We start from the raw sequence: 22,089 nt of genomic DNA on the forward strand, positions 1-22,089 counted from the left end.
TGTTTGGTTCTTTTTCACTTATTCTATACCAATAAGATTGTGCTCTGGAAAATGAAGCTGCTTTACACTCCTTCTGGACTAAGCCTGAAGACTGTTCTCCACAGCTACCACTTAGAGAGCTTTCTAAGGTTGTCTAAGACCACTACAATCACCATAATGGTTCTCTGGATTAGTGTAGGGTGCCCACTTACATAAGCGTGCATCATATACTAAGCCTGCTTCTCAAATGTGCACTTTTGTTTTTTTATCTCAAGTAAGTATTCTGTGCTTCCTTGAAGTAATTTACCATAATGCATGAAGGTCCCTTTGACTTAAAAATGACTGACCATTCTTTTACTTAAAATGCATTGTTCAACTTTAAACTGGGCGAGGAAGGTCATTGCTGTCTTTCCTTCCATCAGTTATATAATGTTCAGTCATGGTTGTATCAACATATATGGATACTATTAATGAAGTCATTTTATTCAGAATGGAGAGCACTGGTAGTCCCTTTACTTGCTCACAAATTAAACACACATCGGCCCACAGAATGGTCAAGCCCAAGGGCTCAGATTGAGCAAAATGTATCAGTTCTCTAGTTGTATATTAGTAGGTAAAACATACTACTCCCACACATTTCAAAAGGGGAAGGTAGAGTAAAATAATCACAGGTTCTTAAAAAGTCTAACCCCTCATTAAAGGTGATGAATTCTGATTCCTGTGCAAAACCGTTTGCACCAGAATCAGACTTTCGAGTTGTGTGATAATTATTACAAAAGGCACTAAACAACACCAGACCAACATACCTCAACAGACGATTCAGCTTCTACACCCCCGCTTTACAAATGGTTGATTGATTGATTGAATTTACTCAGCAATGGTCTAGGTCCCTTACCATGTAATGCCTTGAAAATGATGCAGAGAGATTTAAACTGTATTCTTTGCACAATTGGCAGCCAGTGAAGGTCTTTAAGAGCCAATGAAGCAGATGCCCTACACTGTCTCTTTAGAGCCAATTTGGCAGCCCTTGTCTGAACTCTTTGAAGCTTCTTTATCAAACAGTTTGGAGCGTCCAGTAGCAGAGCGTTACAGTAGTCTAACTGACTTAGGATAACGCTTCTCACCACCTGTGCTCTAGCATAGCGTTAGCATAGGAAGTATTTTCCGTAATGCTCTAATGAAAGAAAAGCAGGTTCCAACTGTTTTGTTCACTTGGGTATCTAGTCTTAGGTTATCATCAAACATCACCCCCAGATTGCACACTGTCTTGGAGGGAATCAGTGGTTTTTCTGTGGGGGTTGGCCAAAAATTGGCCAGGAGTGTGCAGGAGACTTTATTTGTCGTACAGTACAGAATTTCTGTCTTATCTCTGTTGAACTGTAGGGATTTGTCTCTGAGCCACCTTGCCGTTCTGTGCACACACCCATGGAACATATCAAGTGATACTGGTTGATTCCTTTTCAGAGAGAAAATGAGCTCTGTATTATCTGCATAGTTTGTCACTTCAATTCCATATGATTTGATAATTGGTACTAGTGGGCTCAAGTATATGTTGAATAAAATCGGACTAATTGCAGAGAACAGGGGGACACCGTGCTGGATAGGACTATATTTGGATAGAAAGGGAGGTAGAACCACTACCTGTTGTCTATCCGATAGATATGATTGAAACTAATTTAGTGCCATTCCCTCTATCCCAATATCCCTATATCTGAGATCACTGCACTTAAAACCTTTACGTTGCCCCTAAAGCAGGCCTTTCCATCCTGAAGGCAGGGTGCTCGGATCTAAATGTGAGGGTGCCCCTGCATGAGCTTGACACCCCTACAACCTACGAAGTAAGTTCTCCCAGGTTGTTAGTGCATCAGCCATAACGATATATAGAGTGGCCATGAGTCATTATGCAATGGCTAACTCTAAACTGGCTGGTTTGGTATCAAACATATTGGATGGTGTGGAAGGTATATTTCCATGCACTGTAAAGCTCTTCCGGGAGACCCTCAATGCAACCGGTACCAGTCTTCTAGACCCGGACAGCACAACATGGTTGCTGCCGACTAGAGACACTATTGTGCCCTCCTGCTGCTAAGCCATGCTCGAGCAGGGGATGGCAGAACAATAGGTATCCTGTAACACGGAGGTGTGACCACCTCCCAGACAGGGTTTAGTTTATTGGGGCTGGGTGGGGGCACTTGCTAGCACCCCTCAGTCTGCTTTAGGGGAACATTTGGTGCCCTCCTTGCATAGTCCAGTTCAAACTAGCAGAGGGGAGCCATTGGCTTCCCCTCTGGCGCAAACCTGGACAAAGGACATGGGAGTGTCCTCCCCACTGTCCAAACCCCTCCCCTGGGAGGGTACCCTGAATCATCCCAACCCTTTCCTTAGGGTACTTAAGGGTTTCCCTGTAGCTGGGTTCCTAGATTCATCCTGGGACAAGATTCATATCAAGACACCACTTAATTTAACATCTGGGCACTCTGGACTTCGCTGGACCTTGCTCTGGGCTCTGAGACTGCAAATGGGAAGACTCCTGCTACTCCTGGTCTTGTCATCCTGTAAGTCTGCTGCAATGTCTGTGCCGGCGCACCATAAAGGACCTTCCAAGGCCTGTGGACATCCAAGACACCTGAAGGAATCTCCCTTGAAATGAAGCAGTCAGTTTCCAGCATTTGCAGGCACCGCAACAAAGCCAACCTGCCTGCTGATCCTGAGCTCCCACAGACTCTGAAAGGCTCAGCAATACAGGTTGTAGTTCTTCACATCCATAAAGGCATTCTCTGTCCTCTCACTAAGTTTGAGGCAAGTATCCCTCGTCAGAGCTGCAGGAACCAATCCCCTGTGCACCTCATTGGCTTTCCGTTGCAAAGGCTTGTTGGATTCCTTACATCAAGATCTTTGCTATCCAAGTAGCCCTAACCTCAAGCATCTCCTGTGACCAAGATGTTTGTCCTCAATGCATCACTTGCATCGTGGGTTTGCATCTTCAGTGAGCTGCTCAAGGTCCTCTTGCATCCCCAGTGCCTCTAGACTGTGGGTCCTCTTGAGGGTCGTCTCTGAATTCAGTGGGCATCCCTGATTGCTCAGACCTTCTCTGCCTCGCCTGCTTGTGGTGAGTCACCTGGACCTTGCTGGTCCCAACACTGCACCTTTTTTTCTTCCCACATTGGTTGCAGTTGCCAAGGCTTGTTGGTGCTCCTGACGTACACCGACCCCTCAGCTCTCAAGATCCGATGTGGGAAAGCTCATGAACAGCTCCTGGTCTTCCACAGCACCACCTGGTCTGCACAGCTGCAGCTCAAAGGTCACCATCAGCTTTCCTGCAACACCGGACATTGGTGGGCATTCGCCTTTTGTGCCTCCTGGTCACTCCTGAGTGGCACTGACTCTGTCCCCTCTGCTTGCAGATACTTCTCATCTTGAATCTACCTTTGGGTTCCACTGGATACTTTCACTATCAGCAGCATCTTCCTGAAGTCCTCAATTGAGTTCGAAGGCGGTTTCCAATGCCACGTCACACCTATGCACCTGGCTTCCCTGGTGAAGGTATCCTGATTCCTAGGGTATCCATGGGTGGGGTGCTCTTCAAACTTTTGTCTTCCATAGGGTTTCTTCAGGGTCAACTGGGAAGCATCCTTCTTCTTTAAAATTGCAACCCGATTTGCCTATTGACTTGTACTGAGCCTGCAATTGTGTTCCCACTCTGCACACAGCCTCTGTGGGGATCCTGGTTACTTACCTCAGGTGGTTCCTTGGGTCCCCAGCACTTCTGGGTATAGTTTTGACTTGAGTTGTTGTTCGCATACCACTATTTTTGTATATGGTTTAGTCTCCCCCTGGCGACCACTTATTTGTGCTACTTACCTATTTTATTTGCAAAGTATTGTGTGCAATGTGTATACATATATTTGTATGTGTTAGTGAGTGTCTTATAATAAGTACATATTTTTATAAATACACTGTTTGGTTCTTTTCCACTTAATCTATACCAATAAGATTGTGTCCTGGAAAATGAAGCTGCTTTACACTCCTTCTGGACTAAGCCTGAAGACTGCTCTCCACAGCTACCACTTAGAGAGCTTTCTAAGGTTGTCTAAGAGCACTACAATCACCATAATGGTTCTCTGGATTAATGTAGGGTGCCCACTTACATAAGCGTGCATCATATACTAAGCCTGCTTCTCAAATGTGCACTTTTGTTTTTTTATTTCAAGTAAGTATTCTGTGCTTCCTTGAAGTAATTCACCATAATGCATGAAGGTCCCTTTGACTTAAAAATGACTGACCATTCTTTTACTTAAAATGCATTGTTCAACTTGAAACTGGGCGAGAAAGGTCATTGCTGTCTTTCCTTCCATCAGTTATATAATGTTCAGTCATGGTTGTATCAACATATATGGATACTATTAATGAAGTCATTTTATTCAGAATGGAGAGCACTGGTAGTCCCTTTACTTGCTCACAAATTAAACGCACATCGGCCCACAGAATGGTCAAGCCCAAGGGCTCAGATTGAGCAAAATGTATCAGTTCTCTAGTTGTATATTAGTAGGTAAAACATACTACTCCCACACATTTCAAAAGGGGAAGGTAGAGTCAAATAATCACAGGTTCTTAAAAAGTCTAACCCCTCATTAAAGGTGATGAATTCTGATTCCTGTGCAAAACCGTTTGCACCAGAATCGGACTTTCTAGTTGTGTGATAATTATCACACCCTCACAGTTTTCCCCTGATAGATCCCAAAGGGTTTAACCTTCAAAATGTTATCGAAGTAAAAGAAAGGGAAAAAGCGAAATCAGTCATCAGAATTCTTCGTTTTAAAAGCAATTCTGGATGTAATGCCCCATTTTCAAGTTTAAAATTCATAATAGGAGGTATTTATCACACGTGGTAAAAAGCTCACCCTGAGGTAAGAGTAGTTTACCAAGCATTTAGCGCTTGGACGCCTCCGGGCAGCAATTCGCGCTCTACAAATTCACATCCTATCCTATCCTATCCTATATGTGGCAAGCAACCCACCCCTCTCTAACCAACTTGGAATGAGAACCTTAGGGCCCCAAAGCAGAGAAGCACAACCCTCAACAATACACAGTTTACAAGATACCACTAAATAATCTAAAGGTCAATGGGTCCCCCAGATAAACAATTCTTTATTGTGTCCACTTAGATGTGACAGATGCAATTTACAGGAAGTGGATTCTTCATAACTTTCAGCCTAGCACCTGACTGATCATACCTAGTGTCATATATTTTGGATATCTGCCTCTCTTGACCAAAACAGTGTGCTTGGCCCTTTTCTCCTCTACCTCTGCAAATAAGACATATCCCTTTCATGATTTCTATACTATATCTTCTCTGGTGACCCACAAAGCTTAATCATGCTATACTTCATATACATGTACCCTCTTTGCCATCTAATAAATGATGGCATCCTAATACGCATCCAGCCTAAACTGCAATTATTAATATTCATCTCGCATTTCCTTCCTTCCCAGCGTCACCCTTCCATCTACTTTATCCAATAGGCCCCTGGGTATTATTAATAACTAAATCTTACCCTTCCCTACTTGTACCTCCCATAATTTGTGTTACACCTGTTTTTCAGTTCAAATCAGGCAACATTCATGTGAAAAAATCCACTAAATTAAGGAAAATCCAACAGAAATCAGTGCACAAAGACAGATAGTAGTGTAATTCCCTATTCCAAGTGGGAAAAACTGTAGAAATACCTCACCCTGTAATTACATTACAATACCTTGCAATATTTGTAATTTCACGTATGGTATTAAACTATCAACTTTGAGCACGGGCTGGCTACCAGGACCCAGTTAGGTTCAATGAACAAAGGAACCTTGGGTCCCAGTTGCGAAGCGTTGTGAAGTAATGTGCTGAGAATAAAGGATGGTTGTAATGTTTCATTCCAACCACAGAATTGGCAGAATTTGGTGGAATTTGGTGACTTTTACCAAATTCCACCAATAGCCGTGTGGCAGAATTTTTTCCCACAATGATCCAGAACTACAAGCGTGAGCGAGATTTGGTGCCCATTAGTATCATTGGCTAATTCGGGTGGTTGAGGGTAGTCTCGAGCATTTGCAGTCAGAGGGCTGCTTCTAGAGTAGATTTGCTGCCGCTTGAGTAGATTCTCTTGTGCACTGTATGGTGCCGTTTACGCAGATCTTTCAGTGCTGTTCGCAATACTGGTGCTAAATTGCAGAGCGAGCAGCATGCTATGCATATTTCTGTCTGTTGGTAGAACTCTGTGGAATCTTAAAGAGTTTTTATGAAAATCCACAGAATTCTGTAGAATGAAACTCGATGTGTTCCACCAACCATTACCGAGGATGCGTCGCACAGTCAAGATGATGCGCCGGGTTCGAGGTGCTGTGGAACTGCGATGTGAGGCCCGTCGTTCTCGAGGACCCTGTCGATGAGGGCTTGCAATGCAAAATCTGCTGTTGAGGATGTGTTGCGCAGTCAAGATGATGCATTTGTACTTAAGAGCTGTGAGCCTGCGATATATGAACCTGTGTTGTCATTGAGGCTGCTGTTGATATGAGATGCAAGGGCTTGTATCGGGAATGTTTCGCACAGGAAAACTTTTGAAACGCAGGCTGCAATGTCAATGTGGAGTCATTTGCTTCAAGAGAACCTTTGTAGCAGAGATGATCGATTGGTTCTGCTTGGGATTGCGCTGTGCAGCAGATAAAATGTGTTGATTCTGCTGGGTTCACAGATGAGCTGGCAGCACATTTTCAGGCCCACTTTCAAGGGTCCAGACTTTGGTGACACCACTTGGTAAGGTAGGACTCTTAGAGGGCAGAGTCAGGATGCTGGGTTCAAGGTTGTTGGAGCATTCTGTCCCTGAGGCTCTAGTCAGGAGGCCAGTTAACTAGCCCTTGGTGTCACATTGGGGTCCGGGGATCAACAGATGCAGGATCAGTCCTCCTCCTGAGATAAGAGGGCAGCAGTCAGCAGGTCAGCACAGCAGTGCAGTAGTTCCATCAGAGCCAGTCCAGCAGAGAGGCAGTCCTTTCAGAAACACAGCAGTCCTTATTCCTGGAAGAGAGTCCACTGTCTAGAAGGGTACTGAAGAGTTGATGTCTGATGTCAAATATTTATACTTGGTGCCCTTCCTTTAGAAGGTGAGAGAAGCTTCTAGAAATTATTTTTGAAGTGCACATGCTTCCTGCCTTTCCTGGCTCCAGACTAACTACAGGGGGTATTCAGTGATTTGTGGGGAGGTATAAACAGCCTATTAAAGTGTAAGTAGGGCTGTGCCCAGCTCCACCCTCCTATCCTGCTTCTGATGGCCCATCCAGGCTTACATAAGCACCCTACTGTGTGTGGCTTTCTAGTAAGGATGCACAGAGACCAAATGTAGACCACACCCTGCCATGTGACCCAGAAGCAGGCTACATGTACTAAGTGGTTAAGGCAAGTACATTTCAACTTGTGGCATTTTCCAAATTGTTCTTTAAAATCTGACATTACCCTGAGAGACTATTTTTCATTACAATTACAAAGTAGCAAACATGTGCTAGTTACCTGCACCCATTTGGAAATTACAGCTTATTAAATATAATAAGGTAATTCCAATGTTATTCTATGGGAATATGCCTTTTAAGTCATCATAAATAAATGGCCAAATGGCTACTACAGGTGGGTCTGAACCTCACATGGACACGGTGTGGCCAGTGGTAAATGTGTCAGTTGCCCGGCATTGGGATGCATGATCACTATATGTACTTGGTCCTGATTGGCTATATGTTCCTAACTCATGTGGCATCTACCTTTATGGTGTTCTTAGGAGCACACCTACCCCCTCTGGCCAGTTGAGGTTTATTGGGGCAATCTCCCCTGACCATTGTAATGTCGCAGCACCTAGCTGTGAGATTGATCAAGAGTTTCCTGCCCAAGTGTTTGCTTGCGAGCTATGCACCCTGGACCCAGGGACATTGAAAAACTTCCAACCGATTTCTCTCCTCCCTGCCCCTGCTAAGCTACTAGAGGCACATCTTAATCATCATTTAAGTGCCTTTCTGGATAGCTCCAGCTCTCTGGATCCCTCACAGCACGGCTTCCGGAAGGCTCACAGCACTGAGTCGGCACTCACAGTGGTTGTCGATAGTATCCACACTAAGGTCGACAGTGGCCAGACTGCCTTACTGGTGCTGTTAGACCTTACTGCGGCCTTCGACACCCTGTCTCCCTCCATCTTAGCTAGCCGACTCAGTGAGGTGGGAGTGGCCGGCCCTGCACTCAGCCTCCTAACATCCTTCCTTGACCAGCGGAAGCAAAGGGTGAAGCTGGGCGATTTTCTCTCGCCCGTCAAGCCTGTGAAGTGTTGGGTACCCCAGGGCTCTTCCTTGAGCCCCACACTCTTTAACATTTACGTGGCCCCACTCGCCAGGCTTGTAAGATCCTTTGGGCTGGAAGTTCTTTCCTATGCCGACGACGCACAGATTGTGGTCTCCATATCACAATCGGTGAACATAGCGGCTTTAAATTTCAAAAACTGTATGGAGGCAGTCGCAGGTTGGATGGTTCAGAACTTCCTCAAGCTGAACGGGGAGAAAATGGAGGTCCTCATTTTTGGAGGCAAACACGAGACCTGGTCAATGGACTGGTGGCCTGCTGCTCTTGGTGCCTGTCCCACGCCCACTAACTCGGCCCGAAACCCGGGTGTTATCCTGGATACCACCCTTACTCTTGATAAACAGGTTAGCAGGACAGTTTCTACCTGCTTTGGTGCCCTAAGAATTCTAAGAACAATATTCCACTATCTCTCCCGAGAAGCACGAAAGCAGGTCGCAGTGGCTCTAATAGCCTCCCGGCTGGACCACTGCAATGCACTATATCTAGGCATTAACAACGGCTTGGTCCAACGCCTTCAGATTGTGCAAAATGCAGCGGGCTGCTTTGTTGTAGATGCCACGAAGCGTCCGTCAGGCACTGCCATCAGGAAGAACCTGCACTGGCTCCCCATCCAGGCCAGGAATAACTTTAAGGCCCTCTGCCTTACGCACCACGCCCTAAATGGGACTGGGCCAGAAGACATTCATCCCCTCGTGTCTTTTTATGTCCCCGGCAGGGCTCGTCTCTCCGCCGATAAAAATCTTCTGACAGTTACCCGAGTCCTCAAGGCCATATGGGGTGGAAGGGCCTTCCGTTCCCTCACACCCAAACTATGGAACATGCTCCCTGATGACCTCAAGGGGCTTGCCTCTCACCCCCTCTTCCACAAAGCACTCAAGACCTGGCTTTTCTGAGAAGCCTACCTATGATCTCCACACCTCTTATTCATACAGCGATACCATCTTTCAGCGCCTTGATGCCTTCGGGTTTAGTTGCGCTCTACAAATTCAAATTCGTTCATTCATTCATTCACCCTCCAACCCGTGACCCATCAATCAGGAAACCTGGATCCAGGTCGATGGCATGCTTGACTACATATTTGCGAGTTGAGGTAGATGGGGAGTTTAGAATGGGCAATTCTATTAATAAGGATGATGTTTCAGACTTTTTGATGAACACATTGATTTCCATATTAACATTCCCTTTTTAATTTATTTTTCAACCGCACTATCTAACTCATGCATTTGTACGTTTACTTTATGTGGTGCCTGTTGTTACTAATGCTTGCTTTTGACTGCAACTACCTTCCTAATTACTAACATTCTTCCCAGTTTGAGGACTGTGTTTTTACAGCAGGTAATCCGCATTTGCATAGCCCCGCATACCAATAGAAACATAACAGTAACTGGCAACAGTGGGAGCTTGGAGAACCAATTATACTGTGCTTGAGTGGCAGTGTTAAATTGTCCAATATCTACAGGAATATAACTTTCAAGATGAATCCCAATTTGGTTTCAGGGCAGAGCACAGCAACGAGACCGCTTCGATAAAAACCACTGACGTCCAAGATGCAGGTGGTGCTGCGGCTCTTGTCCTGCTTGGCTTGTCAGCAGCGTTCAACACTGTCGATGATAAACTATTACTTACTCGTCTAAATGTGCTGGGCATTACAGACAACGCCTTTGCTTTGATCTCTTCTTTCTTATCCAATAGGATGAAATCAGTGGCATTGGGTAATTATGATTCCCTGTCTTTCATTCTCCCATGTGGGGTCCCTCAGGACTCCTAAATGAGCCCTACACTCTTCAATGTATATGTATCTGAACTGGCCTCAATAATCGGATCCTTTGGCATAGCACTAACATCGTACGCGGACACCGCGCAAATCATCCTGTCTATCTGTAGAGGAGCCATCTCGCCAGTAAATAGATTTAGAGATTGTATGTTCACACTGCCCCAACCTTAATTCAGGAAAGACAGAGATGATCCTGTTGGGAATTATACCCCTAACTGGGCACAGATCTGGTGGCCAGATGAATTGGGAGCAGCACCCATCCCGGTCATCAAAGCACAAAATGTAGGAGTGCTTATAGGCCAGAAACTACAGTTTGAAGCACAAGTCAAGGCAGTATCATCAGCTAGTTTCTTTCTAGTCAAGAGGATCAAGAAAATTCTACCTCTAATTCCAAACGACAGCAGAAAAACAGTGATTGCCTCTCTAGTCATGTCTAAATTGGACTACTGCAATGGGCTCTCTCTTGGAATGCCTGTGAAGCAGACTAATAGATTGCAGATGATCCAGAATGCAGTGGCTATGCTTCTTCTGGGGATCCCTAAGTTTCAAGCAATAGGTAAGCACTTGAATGCATTGGATTCAAGGGTCTCAACAAGTTTAAGGCCTTATGTGTCACATATAAGGCACTTCACAACACCGGTCCTCAGTTTTTGAGGCGGTCATTAACTGGTACTCCCTTAACAGATTCCTTAAGTCTGAAGGGGCAGAATTGATGCCCGCTCAGAGATTCTGTAAGGCTAACTGGGGCGGTTGAGCCACAAAACTTTGGAACACCCTCCCCTTTTCCATCAGAAATCTTCCATCTCTAACATCCTTTCATAAAGCCCTAAAGACATGATTGTTTAATGAATAGTGCACCTGCCTGCTTTCTAGACTGTTAGCGCCTAGACACCATTTGGTATTCGTGCGCTGTATTAATCTTAATAACATAACATAACATGTCATTCTCTGGGATGAGTGTGCAGCAGACAGCTCTGATCTTGGCAGACACCCCTACCTCCATTGTGGTCATTAAGTTCAATACATTACAGTGCTGCATTACCATGAGGCAGATGCCTTGCATTTCTTCCTTGATCGAATTGAGGCAGAGCTCAGTACTGGTCATTATTTTGAACATTTCCCACTGGGTAATTAGTAGCCACCTGGTGTTAGCTTTTGTATGCAGAATGAAGAAGGGTATTGACCTCCGTGAACCAGCTGTGCTTCCATGAACAATCTAAACTCTTCTGGAATGTCTTTAAATTGAGCCAAGTCCAAATAGTTTGCAGCTCTCTATTCACGAGCTTGGTGCAGCAAAGTGGTCTTTTCTGTAACATATGCTGCTACAAGTCTGTTAGCTCTTCTACTTGAATGACCAGAGTATGGTGACCAGGGAACACAGTCTTCTCCATCCATGAACTAGCTGAGTATAGGCCTGCTCTCCCCAGTGCCAATAATAATCCATTATTGTGGTGGTGCCCCATTGCATATCCAGAATATGAGGTATCACTTCACAGTTAGCATTAATGCCCATTGGAAGCATTCCTTTTCCTCTGAAATGTAAGGAATACAGTGTAAGTTTTTGTACAATCAGTAGTTGACCTTTCCTTTCTAGCCAAGTGCATCCACCCACCTCAGTGTCCCAGATTTCCTGACATGGAGTAGTCATACTTTCAGGCTACTGTCTCCCGTGCAATGACCCATTCCCCTTTCTATCCCTGAGTTTGATGAGCTACATGGGAATTCCATGTCAGGATACAACTTGACTGCTCTGGATACACTAAGAGCCACTCTCGGTCCACAGATGGATGCTGGAGCAGCTGTGTTTGTGCACTAAGTTGGGTGTTTTGCTACCTCCAAAAATCTATTCTCTGGGAAATCTCAGGCCAAATGATATCTTGCCCTATGGTGCATTTCCGTTGCAATTAGTCCAGCTCCGTTTGGATTTCCGTAGGCTCAGTGAGGGTGTATAGCACTGTTGGTTTGGTGTTGTATTGGGTCAGGTTTACAACTACCTTTTGTGATTCTATCTTGTTTGCTTCGATCTTGGCCCATAGGTAGAGGTGAATGAGTCATTTTGCTTTCTCAGGGGCTACCTCTTGGGACAAGTAAAGCCTATCTTTTTCTACAGCGTGTGGAATCAATGAGCAGACATAGCATGACATGGCTGATACTTGGGAGCTGACTGTGGTCATGTGCTGGTACCATGTGTTATGGAAAACGGCATTGTGAAGTGTATGTGGGATGCTGGTGTTCCATTTAGTGTAATTGTAGGTAACATACACAGGTGTGATAGCTCCCATTAGTCAATCTCTTTTGACTCAGCTGTTCCTTGGTAGTACTCAAGTGTGAGACTGCCCATAGTAGGCAGACCATACATAAACATATAAATATACATAACATTAGTCATGATACTGCAGTTTGAGATATTGATTCCCTGGGAGTCATCTTTGCTCCTCCGTTGACTATGTTTCTTCTAACCAGTTCAAAAATGTTTGCAGTATTAAGTTAATGGGTGTCATCTCCTTGGATGTGCTCAACTGCACATTGGAACTGTGCGCCCACGCAGGTGTTAAGCAGACCTCTGGCTGAGGGCACATGTGTTTTACCCTGCTTCTATTTGCAGAAGTAGGGCAATGTCTCTTTTTCCTTTGGGTCATGGGCTTGACAACAATTCAGCATTAGGGCACTTTGTGTTTTTGCTGTTACCTGTTTTGAAAGAACATTGTTGGTTGTTAATTCAGTTAATTACATGCTCCATTCTCAATGATCTTGGGGTATCTGTATATTACCACAGGGGTGTTTCTATCAATCTACTAATTGTGATCTAGTGAGTTATAAGAAGGCAGCCTCTGTTGGAAATGTCTTAAAGTGATTTGTTGAGAGAGATGAGATTATTAGTATCCTAGACAGATGACATTTTATATAAGCCATTGAGCCCCCACCTAATCCTACTTGGGTGTTTTCAGACCTTATCTGGCATTTCAGTTCTGGGTGGTCAAGTCAGCATTAGGTATGTTTGTGAAGTGGTCTCATGAGTGCAGGGAGGGGTAGAACTGTGACTTTAGCAGGAGTTCTAGGGGTGTCACTAGTTTAATTAAGGTGACTCGCCCGGTGTGTGCACAAGAGCCAGGTTGCTGTGTTGCCCCCTCCTCAGACTCTTTTTCTGCTGAGGGCTACCTGTTTAACTATTGCCCGAGTTGCATTTGCTATGAGTTGTGTTATTCAGTCTACATGTTACCTACATGTACATGGAATTGTGGAAAGAGGGGGGGAGTTGCCCTTTGGTGTTGCTGGTAGTTGCCATGTGCCCAGTGAACAAGTTTATTTTATGCTTGCACATCTCCCTTTTCCTGGCACATGTCGTGCTATGTGGCCCTTCTTGTGGCCTCAGATACCTGGCTTTAGCTGATCTTGTGTAAAATAAAAATTCCCTTGTATCAAACCAACTAGCAGTCACCTTTCACTTTGTACATTCAATATCTCATCCACACTGGTGCCAGAGTAAGGGACCCCCAACGTTATCAATATAAACATACCATAATAGGAAATGACAAGTTATGAAGAAATATACAAATGTATTTATTACTCAAAAAGTGTTAAAAACATAGTTATGAGAATCACATCCATGATCCCACAATCTTTATAAATTCATAAAAAACAAATTACAAAAAAAGAGACATAATGGGGTGAATCAAACAGAAACCATCCCAGGTACTTAATTTGTTGGGATCTATTAACAAAGTCAGGCAAATATCACAGCACAATAGTACCACGAATTTAGTTGAAAACACTGGCGTCGACGCGTTTCGGTGTGCTGCCTGATATGCACCACCTTTTTCAAGACAAAAGTAGTTGGTTGTCTCTCTTTTTTCTCACAAAATTAAAAACCAGAATTATCTAAAAGAATAGAAATATAAATTCATGTAAATACATTGTCCTCGTAGAACATCATTAAAACATTATAGTACGCTACAGTACATTGTCAGCACAAAACATAATAAAAACATTACAAGAGGCTTCATAGTGACTTAAATTGGTGTCAATTCCTACTATTCATATTGGATATATTGTGCCCGACACAGCTCCACAATGACCTCACTGTGTAAACCACAATGTTCCACCATGTTTACATTCATAACCATGCCATGAATTTTCCCATTAGGCAACCAAAACCCCACATGTCTTTACAAATTATTAAATCCACTCTCATACCTCATTTGACAGAATGCTCAACCGACTTACCTAAAAAAATCAGTCAGAACGCTCCTTGATGGAGCCAAAACCAGTCAAATCCAATCATCCGATCACTCATAACACCTTGTATATGGGATATGTCTCTACATACCTCCTCGGTATTGCCTCTGGGGCCACAAATTATATGTATGATCCTTCCAGACAGCTACACCCTGTCTTTCTAAAATACAGATAGACACAACAGTATTACAATTGTGAGTTTTGAATTTAAAACTAAACTTTGCCCTTACTTAATTCTTTTCTTAGGTCTATAAATCCAAGAGAACAGGCTGTAGTTACCTGGTCGCGATTATTAACGGACACTTAAAAGCAAAACTTCTTGAAACGGCACTTTCGACAATTAGGGAGTTATCCTCCAACTATACGATGGCTTTATAGGCACGGATTTATGAAGTAATCTGAGGAAACATAGAGTTTGCATTTAAATGTAGGAAATAACTGCTTGTTTTCACAGCCTACAGTTTAACTTATCCCACCAGTAGTGGAAGTTAATAGCAGCCAAGAAGATTTTGATGATGCAAGTGACAATTATTGAACTTATTGATCAATTGACACATGGTTGAAGAAATTGTGTTAGGAGACACAAGGTCGAAGAAATTGTGTTAGCAGAAAACACATTTTGATGCATGACATAAGGTCGAAGAAAAGCTGTTAGAAGAAAAATTTAGAAAATAAGATTTTCTGTTAAAATAAAAAATAAAGTGGGGAATATATGTGGTAATTTTTCAATTTTTTATTTTTATTTAAGTTGTTGTCTTTAAAAAGGTAAAGATGCCTTATTCTTATTCTAATGAAAATTCGAGATGTTCAATTCTCAAAAGATGTTGCAAACTGTCTTCAATATGTATGATATTGATTATTTTAGTTTGGTAAATTTTTGCTGTTATCTTTCCTTTTGGTGTAGATAAAGAGATGTATAAAGCTAACATGACAAGTAAAGTTGTGGTTAAATCTGAGTAAACTGATACTAATAGAATAATTGTACATAAACCAGAGATTCACCAAGATAGATCTATTGGAGATTTTTCTAGTAATACCTTCTCAAGACTTTTATCTGAGTATGTTAAGGTGATGAATGCAAAAGATTGTTACGTTTGTGTGAAATTACCTACTTCTGTGTCAGAAGGGGTTAAATATAACATGCTTCTCTTACTTATGGAATAACTTGTAGTGTAATAACAAGTTTGTTTTATAAAACTGGTCGTCTGGAATATTATTATTCAGATTTTGATGACATTTTTGCAAAATTAAAGGTTGAAGATAACCTGAATAAAGTAAGACCTGCTAAACAGATGAGGGAATTTTTCCTAACAACTAGTGAACTTACATACGAGTATGCTTACAGAAATAATCTAACATGTACATTGAGAACAGAAGAGAAAACATTCCTAAATATGGTGGAAATGAGAAAGGCAATTTATAAGCGTAACGAAATGACGAAACAGACTAAATCAACGTTTTGGCAGTTTAAAGATGAAAAACTCAGTGGTAGAAATGTAAATGTTGCGATTCATATAGATAAACCTGTTAGTGGAAAATTTTGTATAAGAAGAGACAATACCTTGTATGAAAATTATTTTGTAGGTGCAAGTCAATGTGAAGATACTTATCAGATTATAGGGGGAGGGGGATTTAAAGGAGGCAAAGATCCGATTTTTCCTGGAATTTATTTTCTTTGTGGGAATAAAGCATATTACAGCCTCCCCGGTCATTAGTACAGGACTTGTTATCTGGGATTAGTATTTCCAATTTTTTTTCATGTAGATAGAAATGCAGATGGTTCATTTGAAATTAGCAACCATGTGATCAGATTCAGGAGAGAAAGTTTTTCAGAAATGTTGGGAGACATATTTGGTGCGTTAATACCTATGGTAGGAATTACCCTGAATGCAGGTAAAATTAGAAAATTGTCCACAATTGTTGACAGATTGTCAACATACACTGCAAGTGGTTTTCAATTAGTGAATACTGAGCTTGTTGCCATGAGAACCATGGTATTGCAGGATCGTCTTGCGTTAGATATTCTGCTGGCAAAAGAGGGAGGAGTTTGCGGAATCTTACATGTTCAACACTGTTGCACATACATACCTGACAAAAGCCAGAGTATAGAGACGTATATTAAAAACATTACAGAATTACATTCAGAGATGGAACCCTTAGAAGATGAGAGTTTTTCAGAACGTTTAAGCAAAAGATTTGCAGCAATCAAACACTGATTTAAAAAGATTGGTAGTTCAATTATAGGTAAAATAGTTTTTCCTTCAGTAATAATAGTTTTAGTGATATTTTTGTTAAAAATGAGTTGCATGCTACACAAGAGAAGAAAATATGTGACAGAAAGAAACAGAATTTATAAGCTAAGAGATGAAAAGGAAAAGGAAATAGAATTAGAAGAGTTTAAAAAAATTCATTATGAAAGAAGCAGAAAATCAGATAATGAGTCAAAAGTTGAATTACTAACATTAAGAAAGTCCAAAACATGTTCAAGGGTTGAAAATTTATAAAATTTTGGGTATAGTTTGGTGATTTGTTTAAGCTTGCAAAGTTAATCTCTCCTAATAAAAAAGTAACCTGACTGATAAGCTTGTGGTGAAATTATTAATCAACTTAGTTTTAAAGATGCACACATGAAATACATGCGGATCTAATATGCTTTTTGTTGCAAACGCAAAGAAAAATTAATAAACTAATCTTTTCTATTGTCTTTGTCAGTAATAAATGCAGCTGTTTAACAAATGGCATGTGCTTCTTTTATGTGCTTATGGTATGTCTTTTGTGATAAAAGCTTTAAGAGTTCCTGACATTCGAAAAGGACTGGTAAATATGATGCTGCTTTGTGTGCTTAAGCTAGGTAACATAATTAACTGTGTTAATTAGCAAAGCGGGAGGGTAACAGAATGGGTCTCAATTCTTTAATTAATTGATGTCTTGTGTTTATTTAATAATAGTTTCTGAAGTGAGGCCTAAAGTTGGCTCTGAGAAACATGGCTGACAGAGCTGCAGACACGAAAGCTTGTCCAGAGTGATTTTCGCACATGCGCAGCTGTGAAGAATTTGTCTGCAAAGCTGTTATAAAATAAAGAGCGATTTTCTTTGCTGAGATGAGCGTGTTCACGGAGACCAGCCAAGGACAGTAAAATGATATGGTGGCCAAGGCGAGGAAGTAGAAGTAAATGTCCTGAGCTCAAAAATAAGTATCATTCTTGAGGAAATCGAGGATGCGGAATAGAAAGGACAATGGGCCTTATATGAAGCCCGGATTTTGGACAAAAGTTGGATGACTTAATCATGGTCTGACACCAAACAGCCAATGAGAAATGCAGATTCTTATGAAAGAATGTAAAATGTAGAAAGTTTAGCTAGAGAGAAAGGTATAAATTATGACACCATGAGTGGAGAAAAACTCTTACTTTCCGATTCCTGAATGGTGCGCGTTATGCTGATGGACCTTTGGCACATGTAGGGGCAGCTGATTTATAATGATTTATTCCTTTCTAGGTGAAGACAGATTGAGACAGCGAAATAGGTTCAGGGAAAGGAAACCGTTATTTTGCTAATACTTCATGTTTCTGAGTTAACTTTGAAATGTCAGTTCTAATTTTCACTTCCATATTAAACATGCTGCTTTCTTATTTGCTTATAAAAAAAGATCTTAAACCTAAAATGATATTTCTTTGAATAATAAAGCTAATAAAATTAGATTTTAAATGACAAGCTGGTCTTGTTTATTCATGGTCTAGTTTCCATGAGTTGATCCATCAACCAAAGTGGTTTGATTTTATTAAAACTTGTTTATATATATTATGGTAATGAAGAATAAAACTGCAGTTGTACATATTAGTGTAAATATTATGTGTTTAGTATATAAATCAAATCACTTGATTCAGCTGCTCAATAATTGTCTCAGCGGTGTTATGGGCCTGTATAAGTGTTTTATAAATAATGGTGAGTATTGAGGTGTTAGGTAGCGTTTGTGAGACAGTTTTTCTATAGGAGCGCTGGATTAGCCTCCAGTACGGTTAGGATAGAAGAAGTCAATTACCTGTATCAATATAAGTAGGACCGGAGTGTGGTATTGCACTCTTAAGAAATTGAGCCAGCGGGAAACAGAAAGTTTGAATCCCTTGGTATCCTTTGTCATAAACGGCTCCCCGATGTTATGGTTTACTGATACGGTAAACCTTTAGTATGAAGTAAAAAAAAATGTCAGGCCGCATGGCATCAGAGCGAAAAGCAATATGTGAGCAAGCACAAAGCTAGTGTTGATTACGTGTGCTTACTCATAGAGCCACTATATCCCCTTGCTAAGAGATCACGGCGTGCCACATACCTTCTTTCGGGCTGAGGTGTAAATCACGTATGGTCCCGGGGCGCAGTAAGATCAACCACGACTGCGTGGTTGGGATTTAGATAGCTTTGGTGACTGCACTCATCACTTTCACCTGTTGGGATTTGCGTTGCTTCCAGATTGCTCAAGTCGAATGGATTTAACGTAAGCATATGGAGCCACGAAATAAGATACCCGTAAATCTTGTAATGGAGTCTCCTGCAGAAATTATAAAAACCTTGAAGGTGACCCTGTGGTAGATTACCGTATAATACCTAAACGGGCATATGCAAGAAAACAAGGTCTATGGCATGCTTACTACCGACGCGGATATTATTGTTGTTCTATAAGCAGAATGAATTTAGCTGATCTCAACCCTGTCTTAATTTTGGGCATTTTTCTCTTTTATTTTGGGTGTTTCTTGAGCTGCATCATTAATTGTTTCCCTTGCTCTGTGAGGAGAGGAGCAGAGGCTGGTCTGTGGATCTTCCCCGTGCTCATATACTGCCTCATTGAGATCGGCAGTCAGGGCCAACTGTTTCCTGGAGGGTGCATTCAAGGCTGGAGTAATGTGAATGGACTATGCATGGAGTAGGGTTGAGCCTGGAAGGGGCACATCGGGTTCCCTGTGATCCATATGGAGCAGGGAAAGAGAATGTGAAGCCTCTGTCCCTAACACCCCTCTTGCTCTCAGGCCTCCCCCCTGAAAGATTAAGTTAACCCACAACTGGAGACTCGAGCTCATCGTCCCACTGAGGTAGGGTGTCCAGATTTCTAAAGCCCAAAAATCATGACATTTCACAAAATTTGGAGTAGAACTTACAAATCAACATTGTAGAGGAGTGTAGAATGCCTTGAAGAGGGTGCTCACTAACAGAGCAAACCCAGACCCCTAGGCACTATGGGACATTGACTAACTATGGGCTCATGAAGGCTAATTCAGTGGGGCCTCTCAAAAACCCAGGAAAATCTGCTGGGACAAATGACCAAAAAACTTGGACTGTCTGGGCAAATGTGAGACATCTGGTCATCCTACACCGAGGTCTCTTAGCAATAGGGGGAAGGGTTGTGGAATTTTATGGTACCATCCTCCCAGGTGCAAGAAGAACATTGTTCCCGTCAGGAAGGATGGCTTCATTCATGAAGGGAGGTCTCCAATGATTTGGAGGCTTTTAGAGCATTTGGAGGAGCTGTTGGGTCTACATGCCATGAAAGAATAATTAGCAAAACACACAAGATGATGGACGGAATGTTGCAAAATGGCAAAACATTCACCCCCAGTCACAGATATTGGATTAATCCATTGTCATTTTGCTCACCAAGCCACCCCAGTTCAAACATCGCCATATGCAAATCAGTCTTGTCCCTGTGCCTCATGGGAACAGTCCAGACCGAACTGCCAAGCCATGTCTTCCCTGGACCGGAATCAAGCATCCTAGGACCGGTTTCTGGCTATCAGCCGTCTTCAGCAAGGATAGTTTGACTCCAGTGGCTTAGTGAGCAAGGGACCCACATCTGGGCATACCCTTCCCACATAGGGTAAACAGGAAAACACACAAGATGATGGACGGAATGTTGCACAATGGCAAAACATTCACCCCCAGTCACTGATCTGGGTTTAATCCATCATTATTTTGCTCACCAAGCCACCCCAGTTCAAACATCGCCATATGCAAATCAGTCTTGTCCCTGTGCCTCATGGGAACAGTCCAGACCGAACTGCCAAGCCATGTCTTCCCTGGACTGGAACCAAGCATCCTAGGACCGGTTTCGAGCTTTCAGCTGTCTTCAGCCAGGATAGCTTGACTCCAGTGTCGTAGTGTGCACAGGACCCACGTCTGGGCATACCCTTCCCACATAGGTTGAACAGCAAAACCCAAAAGATGATGGACGGAATGTTTCACAATGGCAAAACATTCACCCCCAGTCACAGTTCTGGGTTTAATTCATTGTTATTTTGCTCACCAAGCCACCCCAGTTCAAACATGGCCATTTGCAAATCAGTCTTGTCCCTGTGCCTCATAGGAACAGTCCATACTGAACTGCGAAGCCATGTCTTCCCTGGACCGGAATCTAGCATCTTAGGACCGGTTTCTGGCTATCAGCCGTCTTCAGCCGGGAAAGCTTGACTCCAGTGGCGTAGTGAGCAAGAGACCCACATCTGGGCATACCCTTCCCACATAGGGTAAACACGAAAACACACAAGATGATGGACGGAATGTTGCACAATGGCAAAACATTCACCCCCAGTCACAGATCTGGGTTTAATCCATCGTTATTTTGCTCACCAAGCCACCACAGTTCAGACATGGCCATATGCAAATCAGTCTTGACCCTGAGCCTCATGGGAACAGTTCAGCCCGAACTGCCAAGCCATGTCTTACATGGACCGGAATCAAGCATTCTAGGACCGGTTTCTGGCTATAAGCCGTCTTCAGCCAGGATAGCTGGACTCCATTGGCTTAGTGAGCAAGAGACCCACGTCTGGGCATACCCTTACCACATAGGGTGAACAGCAAAACGCACAAGATGATGGACGGCATGTTGCATAATGGCAAAACATTCACCCCCAGTCACAGATCTGTGGGAAGGGCATGCCCAGACGTGGGTCCCGTACTCACTACGACACTGGATTCAAGCTATCCTTGCTGAAGACGGCTGATAGCCAGAAACCGGTCCTAGGATGCTTTTTTCCGGTCCAGGTAAGACATGGCTTGGCAGTTCGGTCTGGTCTGTTGCCATGAGGCACAGGGACAAGACTGATTTGCATATGGCCATGTTTGCACTGGGGTGGCTTGGTGAGCAAAATAACGATGGATTAAACCCAGATCTGTGACTGGGGGTGAAAGTTTTGCCATTGTGCAACATTCCGTCCATCATCTTGTGTGTTTTGCTGTTCACCCTATGTGGGAATGGCATGCCCAGACGTGGATCCCGTGTTCACTACGCCACTGGAGTCAAGCTATCCTGAAGACGGCTGATAGCCAGAAACCGGTCTTCGGATGCTTGATTCCGGTCCAGGGAAGACATGGTTTGGCAGTTCGGTCTGGACTATTCCCATGAGGCACAGGGGCAAGACTGATTTGCATATGGCCATGTTAGAACTGGGGTGGCTTGGTGAGCAAAATAACGATGGATTAAACCCAGATATGTGACTGGGGGTGAATGTTTTGCCATTGTGCAACATTCTGTCCGTCATCTTGTGTGTTTTGCTGTTCACCCTATGTGGGAAGGGTATGCCCAGACGTGGGTCACGTGCTCACTACATCACTGGAGTCAAGCTATCTTGGCTGAAGACGGCTGTTAGCCAGAAACCGGTCCTAGGATGCTTGATTCCGGGCAAGGGAAGTCATGGCTTGGCAGTTCAGTCTGGACAGTTCCCATGAGGCACAGGGA

This window comes from Lissotriton vulgaris, chromosome 3_1, assembly GCF_964263255.1.
Source record: "Lissotriton vulgaris chromosome 3_1, aLisVul1.2, whole genome shotgun sequence".
Classification (NCBI taxonomy): Eukaryota; Metazoa; Chordata; class Amphibia; order Caudata; family Salamandridae; genus Lissotriton; species Lissotriton vulgaris.